Genomic DNA, 11,447 nt, shown 5'->3' with positions numbered 1-11,447 from the left:
TGTTGTTGGTTGTGGTTTGTACCCTGCTAGTGCTATGTATTAGAGCCTCTAACATTGATGTTATTTTTTCTTCTAAGAACTTCATAGTTTTTGGCTTTATATTTAGGTCTTTGATCCATTTTGAGTTAGTTTTTGTGTATGGCATGAGGTATGGGTCCTGTTTCATTTTTCTTGCAGATGGACATCCATTTTGCCAGCACTGTTTGTTAAAAAGGCTGTCTTTTTACCTTCTAATGGACTTTGGCCCCTTGCCAAAGATCAGGTGACCATAGGTGGATGGATTTACATCTGGGTTCCCAATTTGTTCCACTGGTCAATGTATCTTATATTCCAGTTCAATTCCTGTCTGAAGAGTTGGCTTTGGAAATGGTTCCAGTATTGGGCTAACAGAAGGTCTGGGGGGCGTGAGCTCCAGAGTCCTACTAGTCTCAATCAGACCATTAAGTCTGGTCTTTTTATGAGAAATTGAGGTCTACCTCCAACTGCTCACCTGCTCTATCAGGGATTCTCTGTTGTGTTCCCTGTCAGGGCAGTCATTGTTTGTACCCAGGCACCATCTAGTTCTCCTGGCCTCAGACTGATGTAGCCTCTGGTTTATGTGGCCCTTTTTGTCTCTTGGACTCATAATTAACTTGTGTCTTTGGTGTTCTTTGTTCTCCTTTGGTGCAGGTAGGTTGAGACCAATTGATGCATCTAACATGGCCGCTTGCTAGCATTTAAGACCCCAGATACCACTCACCAAAGTGGGATGCAGAACGTTTTCTTAATACACTTTGTTATGCCATCTGACCTAGGAGTCCCCTGATATCATGGTCCTCAGACCCCTACCCCTGCTATTCTGGCCTTAGAAGCATTCAGTTGTATTCAGGAAACTTTTGCTTTTGATTTAGTCCAGTTGTGCTGACCTCTCCTGTATTGTGTTCTTTCCTTTCACCTAAAATAGTTCTTGTCTACTATCTGGTTGGTGAATACCCCTCTCCGCCGCTCCCTCCCTAACTTCGTAACCATCAAAGAATGTTTTCTTCTCAGTTTAAACTATTTCTTGAGTTCTTATAATAGTGGTCTCATACAGTATTTGTCCTTTTGCAACTGACTAATTTCACTCAGCATAATGCCTTCCAGATTCCTTCATGTTATGAGATGTTTCATGGATTTATCATTGTTCTTTATTGATGGGTAGTATTCCATTGTGTGAATATGCCCTAATTAACTTATCCATTCAACCATTGATGGGCACTTTGGTTGCTTCCATCCTTCTGCTATTGTAAACAGTGCTACAGTGAACATGGGTGTGCACATATCTGTTCATGTAAAGGCTCTTTTTTCTTTAGGATATATTCCAAAGAGTGGGATTGTTGGATCGTATGGTAGTTCTATTTCTAGCTTTTTAAGGAAGCGCCAAATCAATTTCCAAAGTGGTTGTACCATTTTACATCCCCACCAGCGGTGTATAAGTGTTCCAGTCTCTCAACAATCTCTCCAACATTTATCATTTTGTGTTTTTTGGATTAATGCCAGCCTTGTTGGAGTGAGATGGTATCTTGGTGTAGTTTTGATTTGCATTTCTCTAATGGCTAATGATTGTGAGCATTTCCTCAAGCATATGTTAGCCGCCTGAATGTCTTCTTTGGTGAAGTGTCTGTTCATATCCTTTGCTCGTTTTTTTTAAAAAAATAATTTTTATTGTACTTTGCTCATTTTTTAATTGGGTCCATGAATCGATTTTTTTTCCTTACTGTTTCTATTGTTAATTTCTACTTTGATGGCATTGTGGTTCGAGAAGATAGTTTGTATTATCTTAGTGTTTTAGATTTTTTTGAGGGTCGCTTTGTGGCCTAAGATGTGGTCTATTCTGGAGAACATTTCATGTATGTTGGAAAAGAATGTGTACTTTGCAGCTGTTGTGTGACCTCGTATGTCTAAGGGGTCAAGTTGGCTGATTGTGCCCTTTAGTTCTTCTGTATCTTTGCTGAGTTTCTTTCTAGATGTTCTGTCCTTTACCGAGAGTGGTGTGTTGAAATCTCCTACTGTTATTGTGGAACTGTCAATTTCTCTTTTCAGTGCCGTTAAGTGTTCGTTTTGTGTATTTTGGAGCCCTGTCATTGGGTGCGTAGATGTTTATTATGGTTAAGTCTTCATGAGGGATCATCCCTTTAATCATTGTATAGTGCCCTTCTTTGTCTTTTATGGTGGATTTTGTTTTAAAGTCTATCTTATTTGAGATTAGTATTGCCATCCTTGCTCTTTTTTGGTAGTTATTTGCTTGATATATATTTTTCATCCTCTGATTTTTAATAAATTACATCTTTGTTTCTAAGGTGTGTCTCTCGTAGATAGCATACTGATGGATCCTTTTTTTAAAATACATTCTGTCACTCTGTGTCTCTTTACGGATGCATTTAGGCCATTTACATTCAGTGTAATTATTGATAGGTGTGAGTTTATTGCTGTCATTTCGTAGTGATTTTTTTGGTGGTGCTAATGATTTCTTTGTTCCTCTTAGTCTTCTGTGCTGCATTCCTTTTGTTTGCGGATTTCTTTTTCATTTGTTTTTGTAGATTTTGTTTTTATTGAGACTTTATGTTTTTCTTCTTTATTTTGATGAATGGATTTGTTAACTTTCTTTGTGGTTACCTTGAAATTCACCCTTATCTTCCTAGGTTTGAAGCAGTCTATTATTACTTGGTTTATCACCTTGCCTTCCTCTCATTAGAAAGTTCTATACCTACACCGTTTATTCCCTCTTTTATTGTTCTGATGTTGTTGTCAATTACAGATTAACCTCTCTGGTTCAGTGTTGCAATTCTTTTGGTTTTAGATACTCCTTGAGAGTTCATTTCCTAAGTTGGTATCTGGCTGGTACAATTTTGCGTCCTAGATTCAGGCTGTGGTCTGATGCTGTTTGTTCTTAGACTGAAGGAGTCCCTTTAATAATTCTTTTAGGTTTGGTTTGGTTTTTACATGTTCCCTTAATTTCTGTTTATCTGGAAATGTCTTAATTTCACCATCAAATTTGAACGAAAGTTTTGCAGGATATATTATTCATGGTTAGAAATGTTTTTCTTTCAAGGTTTTATATGTATCATCCCATTGCTTTCTTGCCTGCATGGTTTCTGCTCAATAATCAGAGCTTAGTCTTATTGTTTCTCATCTGTATGTGACTTTTTGTTTTTCTCGAGCTGCTTGCAGAATTTTTTCTTTCTCTTTGGTTTCATAATCACATTTGCTAAAACCAAAAAAAAAAAAAACAAACTCTTTTTTTTTTTGTTTTAGCAAGTGTGATTATGATATGTCTTGGTGTTTTTCTTTTGGAGTCTATCCTATATGGGGTTCGTTGAGCTTCTTGGATGGTCAGCTTTTCATCGTTCATGGTATTAGGGAAGTTTTCTTTCAGCACTTCTTCAATGATCCTCTCTGTGTTTTAGGTTTTCTCTCCCTGTTCTGGAACTCTTATCACTTGCAAATTTTTGCTTTTGATTGTATCCCACATAATTCTCAGGGTTTCCTCATTTTTCTTCATTCTTTTTTTCTGATTTTTCCTCAAAGAGAGTTGTATCGAAGTATATGTCTTCAATTTCTCTGATTCTGTCTTCCATCATTTCAAACTGCTCCTCAGACCTTCTATGACACTGTCTATTTCTGAAATCTTGTTGTTTATCTTTTGGATTTCTAATTTTTATTGTATGATTTTAGCTGTGAATTTATTTTGGCATTTTTTTCCTGTGTTATTTTCCTGAATTCTTCCTTTTTTGGTCTGTATTTTCCATGAATTTGTCTGCCTTTTCCATAAATTCGTCTATTTTTTCCTCATTTTTGTCTGCTTTTAGCTTCAACTCTTAGATAGCTCTGAATGTTGGAGACTTGAATTCCCCGTCAGGTAGTTCTAATGCATTTTCTTCTCCTGAAAAGTCATCTGGTGTTTTATTTTTGATTCCTACTGGAACCATCCTATCCTTTTTTTAATGTTTTGATATTATCTGCTGTCTTTGGGACATTCAGTAGTTGTTTTCTTCATTTCTTGATTGTAGATTTGTTTGTTTTGCCATTGTTTTTTGTTTTATTTGGTTATGTCTAAACAGGTGGTCTGTGTGTTCTTTGTTGTTTGCTCAACTGTAGTCATGATACTTTTCACCTCCTTGTCCAATGGGTGGGACCAGTCACTCAGCTATGGTGCAGTACGGCAGGTCCACCTGAAGGGGAGGGGCTGGGATGGGTTGTTTGTGGCGCTTACTAAGACCGACAGGGCTGGCCAGGAATCAGTGCCTGTTAGGTTCCGGTAGGCCATACCTGTGCTCCTCGGAGGTGTGAAGTTCAGCACACGGTGCAATTAGGCAGGAAAGAGGGGGGAGGTTGTGATGTATGGAGGTAGTATGGGTATGAAAAAGAGGAGAGAGAAACAGGAGCCACAAACAAACAATCAAAAAGTGCAAAGGGAGCTTGCTGTTGGAGTGGCGAGACGAGAACCCGAGAAATGGAGAGAAGCAAAAAGAAAAAAAAGAGGAAAAGCTTGAAAGAAAAAAAAAATACTAGTTAAAAATTTGGTAAAGATAAAAAGAAAAACCCCCAGAGGTCCCACCAGTGCTACTGTGAAGACCAGGGAAGTCTCTCAGGTTGTACAGTATGGCCTGGCTAGAGGTGGTATAGATGTCACGTAGCACCAGCTATTCAGGTAATAGGAAAAGAAGGTAAGTATAGACAGACAAGAATTAAGAAATGAAGAAATGGAAAAAGAGGGAAAGAAAAAAAAAAGGAAAAGAATGAAAGAAAAAAAAGAAATGCCCCCAGGGATCCCTCCTATGTGGCTGCACAGATTGGGGGAGCAGCTTCTAGGCTGTGCAGTGCAGCCTGGCTAGAAGGGGCTTTCAAGTGCGAAAAGAGAAAGAAAAACAAACAAACAATACAAAATAGAACAAAGGAAAACAAAACAGAACGAGAAAAAAAAAAAGCCCCAGGGATCCCACCAGCCTGGTGTCTCAGGCCGGGGGAGTGGATCTCTAGTCGAGTGGGGCTTCACAGCTTACAGGAAGAAGCAAAGATGGCATAAGGAGCCAGGTGTTTGAGAGAAAAGGGGAGCAGCTGGTGGAAGGCAAGGAAGAAGCCAAAAAGAGTCGGAAGGAAACAACACCAGCGCAGGGACTCTACCGGTGTGGGCAGGGTGAATCCAAGCAGCCCAGGATGGAAGCGGTTGCCTCCTGGCCAAGAGACTATGGCTGGTGGGAAGCTAAGGAAGCCCAAGGGGGAGGGGAAGAAGAGTAGGCGTTAGGAAAGCATGTATTGCTCATTACTGGGTGTTGTGTCACCTCTGGGAACTTCGTGAAGCTGCTTTCCCATACTCCCTGCCCACTGGTATGTGATGTGGATGGGGTGAATCCAAGTGGGATGGATGCTGCACTTCCCGGCTGGCTCAGCTACCGCAGCCAGCCAGGAAGCTTGGAGGTAGACCAGCAGGAACAGGATTGAGAGGGGTGGGAAAGCATGCATTGTTGATTACCGGGTGCTCTGTCTCCTGCTGGGAGGGCCCTGAAGGTGCTTTCCCATGCTCCCTGTCAGGAGTCCAAGATGGTGAATCCATGCTGTGTTACCTGATAAGGAATCTCAGTATGTACCTCTCATTGCCCTCAGTCCCCTGTCAGTTTCTTACTCCATTCGGTGTTTGGCAGAGTTCTTTATCTCTTCATTTGACGCTTCGGGTTCCAGGAATGAAGTTTGTCTCTGTTCTACTTAGTTTTTCGGGTCTTTGCTGTGGAGGGATGGTGTGGTGCTTCTGTCTATGGCGCCATGTTGGCCAGAAGTCCTCTTGTTTTTTTTTGATTGTTATTTGCTTGATATGTATTTTTTCCCATCCTTTGAGTTTTTGGTTGTGTCTCTAAGTCTAAGGTGTGTCTCTTGTAGGCAGCATATAGATGGATCATTTTTTTTTTAATCCATTCTGCCACACTCTGTCTCTTTATTGGTGCATTTAGTCCATTTACATTCAGCGTAATTATTGATAGGTATGAGTTTTTTTTATGAGTTTAGTGCTGTCATTTTGATGTCTTTTTTTTTTGTGCTGTTGACAGTGTCTTTGTTCCACTTAATTTTCTGTGCTAAATTGCTTCTCTTTATGTATTTTCTTTTCATCTTTTTCATTGTTGTTGATTTTGTATTTGCTAAGTCTTTTCGTTTTTCTTGTATTTTATTCTGATGTGTATGATTGTTAGTTTCCTTTGTGGTTACCTTAATATTTACCCGCATTTGTCTAAGTTTAAACCAATCTTTTATTTTTTTATACTGCCTTGACTTCCTCTCCATACGAAAGATCTATGGCTACAATTTTATTCCCTCTTTTTGGTTTTAATGTCATCATCTTTTAAGTATTGACATCTCTGTTTCCTTATTTTCACTGTTTTAGCTTTGATTTCTTTTGTGACTTTCCTATCTGGGTTGATACCTGGGTTCTCTGTCCTGTCTTCTAGTCTTGGGTTCTTATCTGATGTTATTGATTTTCTAACTAGAGGACACCATTTAGCATTTCTTGTGATTTTGGTTTGGTTTTTGCAGATTGCCTAAACTTCTGTTTATCTGGACATATCCTAATTTTGCCATCATATTTGAGAGACAGTTTTGTTGAATATATAACTCTTGGCTGACAACTTTTTTTCTTCAAGGCTTTATGTATGTCATCCCATTGTCTTCTTGCCTGCATGGTTTCTGCTGAGTAGTCCGAGCTTAGTCTTTTTGACTCTCCTTGGTAGATGACTTTTCGTTTATCCCTAGCTGCTCTTAAAATTCTCTCTTTATCTTTGGTTTTGGCAAGTTTGATTGTAATATGTCTTGGTGACTTTCTTTTGGGATCTGCCTTGTGTGGAGTTCGATGAGCATCTTGGATATTTTCTCATCTTTTACAATATCAGGGAAGTTTTCTGCCAACATAGTTTCAACAATTCTCTCTGTATTTTCTGTTATCCACCCGCTCTGGTACTCCAATCGCTTGTAAGTTATTCCTCTTGATACAGCCCCACATAATTCTTAGGGTGTCTTCATTTTTTCAAATTCTTTTATCTGATTTTTCCTCAAGTAAGTTGGTGTCAAGTCCTTTATTTCCAGTCTCACTAATTCTGACTTCCATTGCCTCAATTCTGCTCTGATGACTTTCTGTTGAGTTGTCTAATTCTGAAATTTTGTTGTTGATCTACTGAATTTCTGTCTGCTGTCTGTGGATTCTTGCAGCCTGTTAAATTTGTCATTATTCTTTTCTATAATCATCTTAAGTTTCTCTGTTGCTTTGTCTGTGTGTTCCTTGGCTTATTCTGTGCTTTGTCTGATCTCCTGGAAAGTTCTGTATATTATTCTTTTGTGTTCTACCTCTGGTAATTCCAGGAATTTATCTTCCTCCAGAAGATTTCTTGATTCTTTGTTTTGAGGGCTTGCTGAAGCCATCATGATCTGCCTCTTTATGTGATTTAACATTGACCATTGTCTCCGATGCATCAGTAAGTTGTTATATTTATTTATCTTATGTTTGCTTCCTGTGTCCTAGCTTCTTTGTTTTGTTTTGATATGCCTAAATAGGCTGCTCACAAGAACTAGTTTGATTATCGGTGCCTTTGAAGCTCTAATGTGCTGTCACCAGGTGGTTAGAGCTGTTACTAAGTATGTGAGCCCAGGAGACCATTTACTTTTCTTGTATAGATTCAGCTCAGGTGTCCAGGAATTCAGTCACCAAGTGTGTGGTGTAGACTCTCACCTACAGTCCTAGGCGAGCAGGGGTGATTGGTTTAGGCACAGGTGTCTGGCTGTAGTACGGGGTCACGTGCTGAGCAAGGCAGGTGGCTGACAGCTGTCCCCGAATGTCTGGCTGGAAAGTGTGTCCCAGTTCCCTAAGAGAGCATAGGTGGGTGGGTTTTGCAGCTGGACTGTGGGCACCCAATACTGTTCACTGTAAGGACTGGGATGCACCACTTATTCTTGGACCCCTGTTGCAAATGGCTAGGTGGCATGGGTGGAGCCACCATTCCTCAGGCTACTGATGTGGGTAGGTGAGGATCCTGCTTAATAGGCAGAGAGAGTGGTGTCAAATTTCATGAACCTGCACTCCACCATATAGCTGATACAGTTGAGTTTGGGCTTTAGGTATATACCCTGTTGTACTGTGCTAATGAGGGCCTACACTGTTGAAATGGACCCACACAGGCCTATGCAGGGGTGAAAGGTATTCAAAGCCCATGGATCCCTTATGCCTGTGCCTAGGCAAAGGAGTTGTCCTTGCCCTGCATTGCCAGTTTAGGGGAGCTGGCAGATTATTTTTCCTGTTAATTTTTTCCCTCTCCAAGCATGGGAGAATGGCTTAGTGCATGACAGGTCCTACTTCCATCCTAGGGGATGTGGCAATCTCTGAAGCTGGCCCAGGACCAGGTAGAGAGCAGGGAGGGGGCAGGTAAATGGGAGAGAGGTTTTTCTCAAAGGGGTGTTTTTTGATCCGTGCAGTAGGTTAGATGCATGTACTTATCTTTTGCCAATTGAGCTCTGATTTTCACTGGTTCTGCAAGCTTGAGTAGACTCTCCACCGCTCGGCCTCTCCCAATGTGGAAAAAGTGTCCCGAGCGCTACTGCTTGCCTCACTGCTTGTGCCAGCTGATCCGGCCTTCAGGATGCTGGTTCCCCCCAAGTTGGTTCTGGCAGCTCCATGCTGCTTCCGAACTGTCTCTCCCTTCCCCTGCCACTCAGTCTGATTCCTTAACTTTGCCTTTGATGTTCAAGGCTCCCGGAGTGTCGTATATAATTGATTCACTTTTTTGGAGGGGGGTCTTTGTTATAAGAAGGACAACAGGAAGTGTCTGACTACGCCATCTGGGCCCTGCGTCCCTCTTTATTTCTTTCTGAAGATCTGAATTTCCATTTGTTTTAGTTTTTCTTTACGTCTATAGAAGTTTCTTTAGCATTTCTTATAGTTCAGTTCTCCTCTTAGTTTTCTATTACAGTGAAACCTGTGAGAGGCAGAACTTGACGGGACTGCCTTGTTTTTCTGGGTCTTGGAAGTTTTCCACCTTTTCAAGCGCTCGTTTTAGTGGAAAATATTTGTTTTCCTTCTCTGACAGATTTCCACATTACCCACTTTCTGGCTTTTGCAGGTTTTACTGTATGAAAAAATGTCTTTATTTCTCCTTTAAATTTGAAAGATTATTTCACTGGATATAGAATTTTGAGTTCATAGATTTTCCTTTCAGCAATTTAAAGATGTTGTTTCATTGTCTTCTAGACTCCATAGTTTCTGATGAGAAGTCAATGTATATTTGAATAGTTATCCTCCAATATGCAATATGCCATTTTCTCTATTAAAAAAAAATTTATTATGGAAGTATATATATAACAAAACATTCGCCATTTCAATATTTTTTACATGTGCAATTCAGTGACATTAATTATGTTCATCGGGTGCAACCATTCACCACTATATGGCTGCTTTTAAGATCTTTATCTTTGCTTTTAAGCAGTTTGATTACAATGTGTCCAGGTATGGTTTTATTTGTGGAATTACGGTTTTATTTGTGAAATTACCAAATTTGGAAAATCAGGGCCATTATATTTTCAAACATTTTTTCTCACTCTGCTTTTTTTCTGGAACTTTGATTATATGTATATTAGACCCTCTGTTATTGTCCCATAGGTCTCTGAGATTCTGGTTACATTTTTTAAAAAAGTATCTTTTATCTTTGTTTTTTAGATTGCATGATTTCTATTTACCTATCTTCAAGTTCACTGATTATTTCCTCTGACATCTCCAAATTGCTGTTTAAACCCACACTGTTAGATTTTTATTTTCAAAACTGTATTTTTCTAGCTCAAGAATTCCCTTCTGGTTCTTTTATATAGTTTCTATTTCTCTACTGAGATTATCTATGTTTTCATTTATAGAAGCATATTTTCTTTTATTTCAGTGAGCAGAGTTATAACAGCTTCTTTAAAACATTTGTCTTCTAATTTCAACATCTAGAGCTTTTGGAGGTTGGTCTTGTCTCTTGAAAATGGGTCACATTTTCCTACTTGTTCATGTACCAAACAATTTTGGGTTGTATCCTGGGGATTGTAGGATGTTATGTAGTGAAGATTCTAGATTTTAGTTTATTTCTACAAAGAGTATTAAGGTTTATTTTTTTAAGCAGAAAATTAACTTGTCCAAACTCCAACTGTAAAATGTTTCTCTACAACAGCAGCTCAAATATCAGGTCAACTTCTTTTGTCCTTATCCAAGGCACTCTGAGTCTGCACTATGAATGTATGGCTCAGGGACTTTGGCAGAAATGATAAACAGAATGTGGAGTTCTCCTTTTTTGACTCTTTCCTTTTTCGGATTTCTTCCTCACTTTTTGGTTGCTCCAAGCCCTGCCCTCTGATTCTTCAGGAGAAAAAGACTATTTTCTATTAGAGTTTTAGCCACCCTGTGCAGTGCTGACTTCAGCCTGCCCTCAGGCTAAAATCTGTAACCATGGGGAACTCCTGTTCTGGTCCTTTTTTCAAGTTTTGATTCTTCCAGAAGCTGTTTTTATTCACTTTTCAGTAACTTCAGGTCATTGTTTTTACATGTTTGTTTGTTTGTGTTTGCCAACAGTTTGTAGTTATTATTTGTGAAAGATTGGGCCTGATAGAATCTTACTTGACTACCTGAGACATATCCCACATGATATCTTAGTTTCCCAAAATTGTAACCTGATTATTGACTTTTTCCACTTGTCTCTCTCACTTTTTCCATTTCCTCACATATGCTTCCTAAACAACCTAATTCCAAGTCCTTAGCTCAGAAACTAATTTTGGAATGACATAAATTAAGACTCATTCATTTATTAAATCATTTGATCATTCACACATATTATTTAATTTAATCTCTCCAAAGACCCTTAAAAATGCACTGGGGGAAGAACTAAAAGAAGTATTATCTCTGTTTTTCAAAAGAGAATGCTGAGTCTTAGTGAGATTTTATCTTCCCTATGATACTGTATTAAGTAAGTGACGGAATCTATTTTCAAAGCCAGATGTGTCTGATTCTACAGCATTGTGTGTCTTTGGGTTAGCCATTTAATATCTCTTATCCTCATTTGTTCATTTATAAAATGGGCATAATAAAATATGTATCATATGGGATTATTGTGACAAATAAATGAGGCATTGTGGAAACATGACATAGTGCCTGCCAGATATTGGTATTGTATTAGTCAGCTTTTCAATCCCAAATTGTCAGTAGTTTACAACAACGAATATTTCTTGCTCAGATTACATGTTTTCAACCCTTAGTTGGATGTTGTGACTCTTCTCCAGACTGTAGGCTGAGTAAGCTCCACACACCTCCTTATTTCGGGACCTAAGATAAAGGAGAGCCTTATGCATGAGGTGTTCTTACAGCAGAAGGCACAGGGGCTAGAGAACAGTTAGAAACTTGTGATTCCTTTAAAAGCTTTGGAGTTATATATACA

Source organism: Loxodonta africana, chromosome 1, assembly GCF_030014295.1.
Source record: "Loxodonta africana isolate mLoxAfr1 chromosome 1, mLoxAfr1.hap2, whole genome shotgun sequence".
NCBI lineage: Eukaryota > Metazoa > Chordata > Mammalia > Proboscidea > Elephantidae > Loxodonta > Loxodonta africana.
This window is presented reverse-complemented; position numbering follows the sequence as displayed.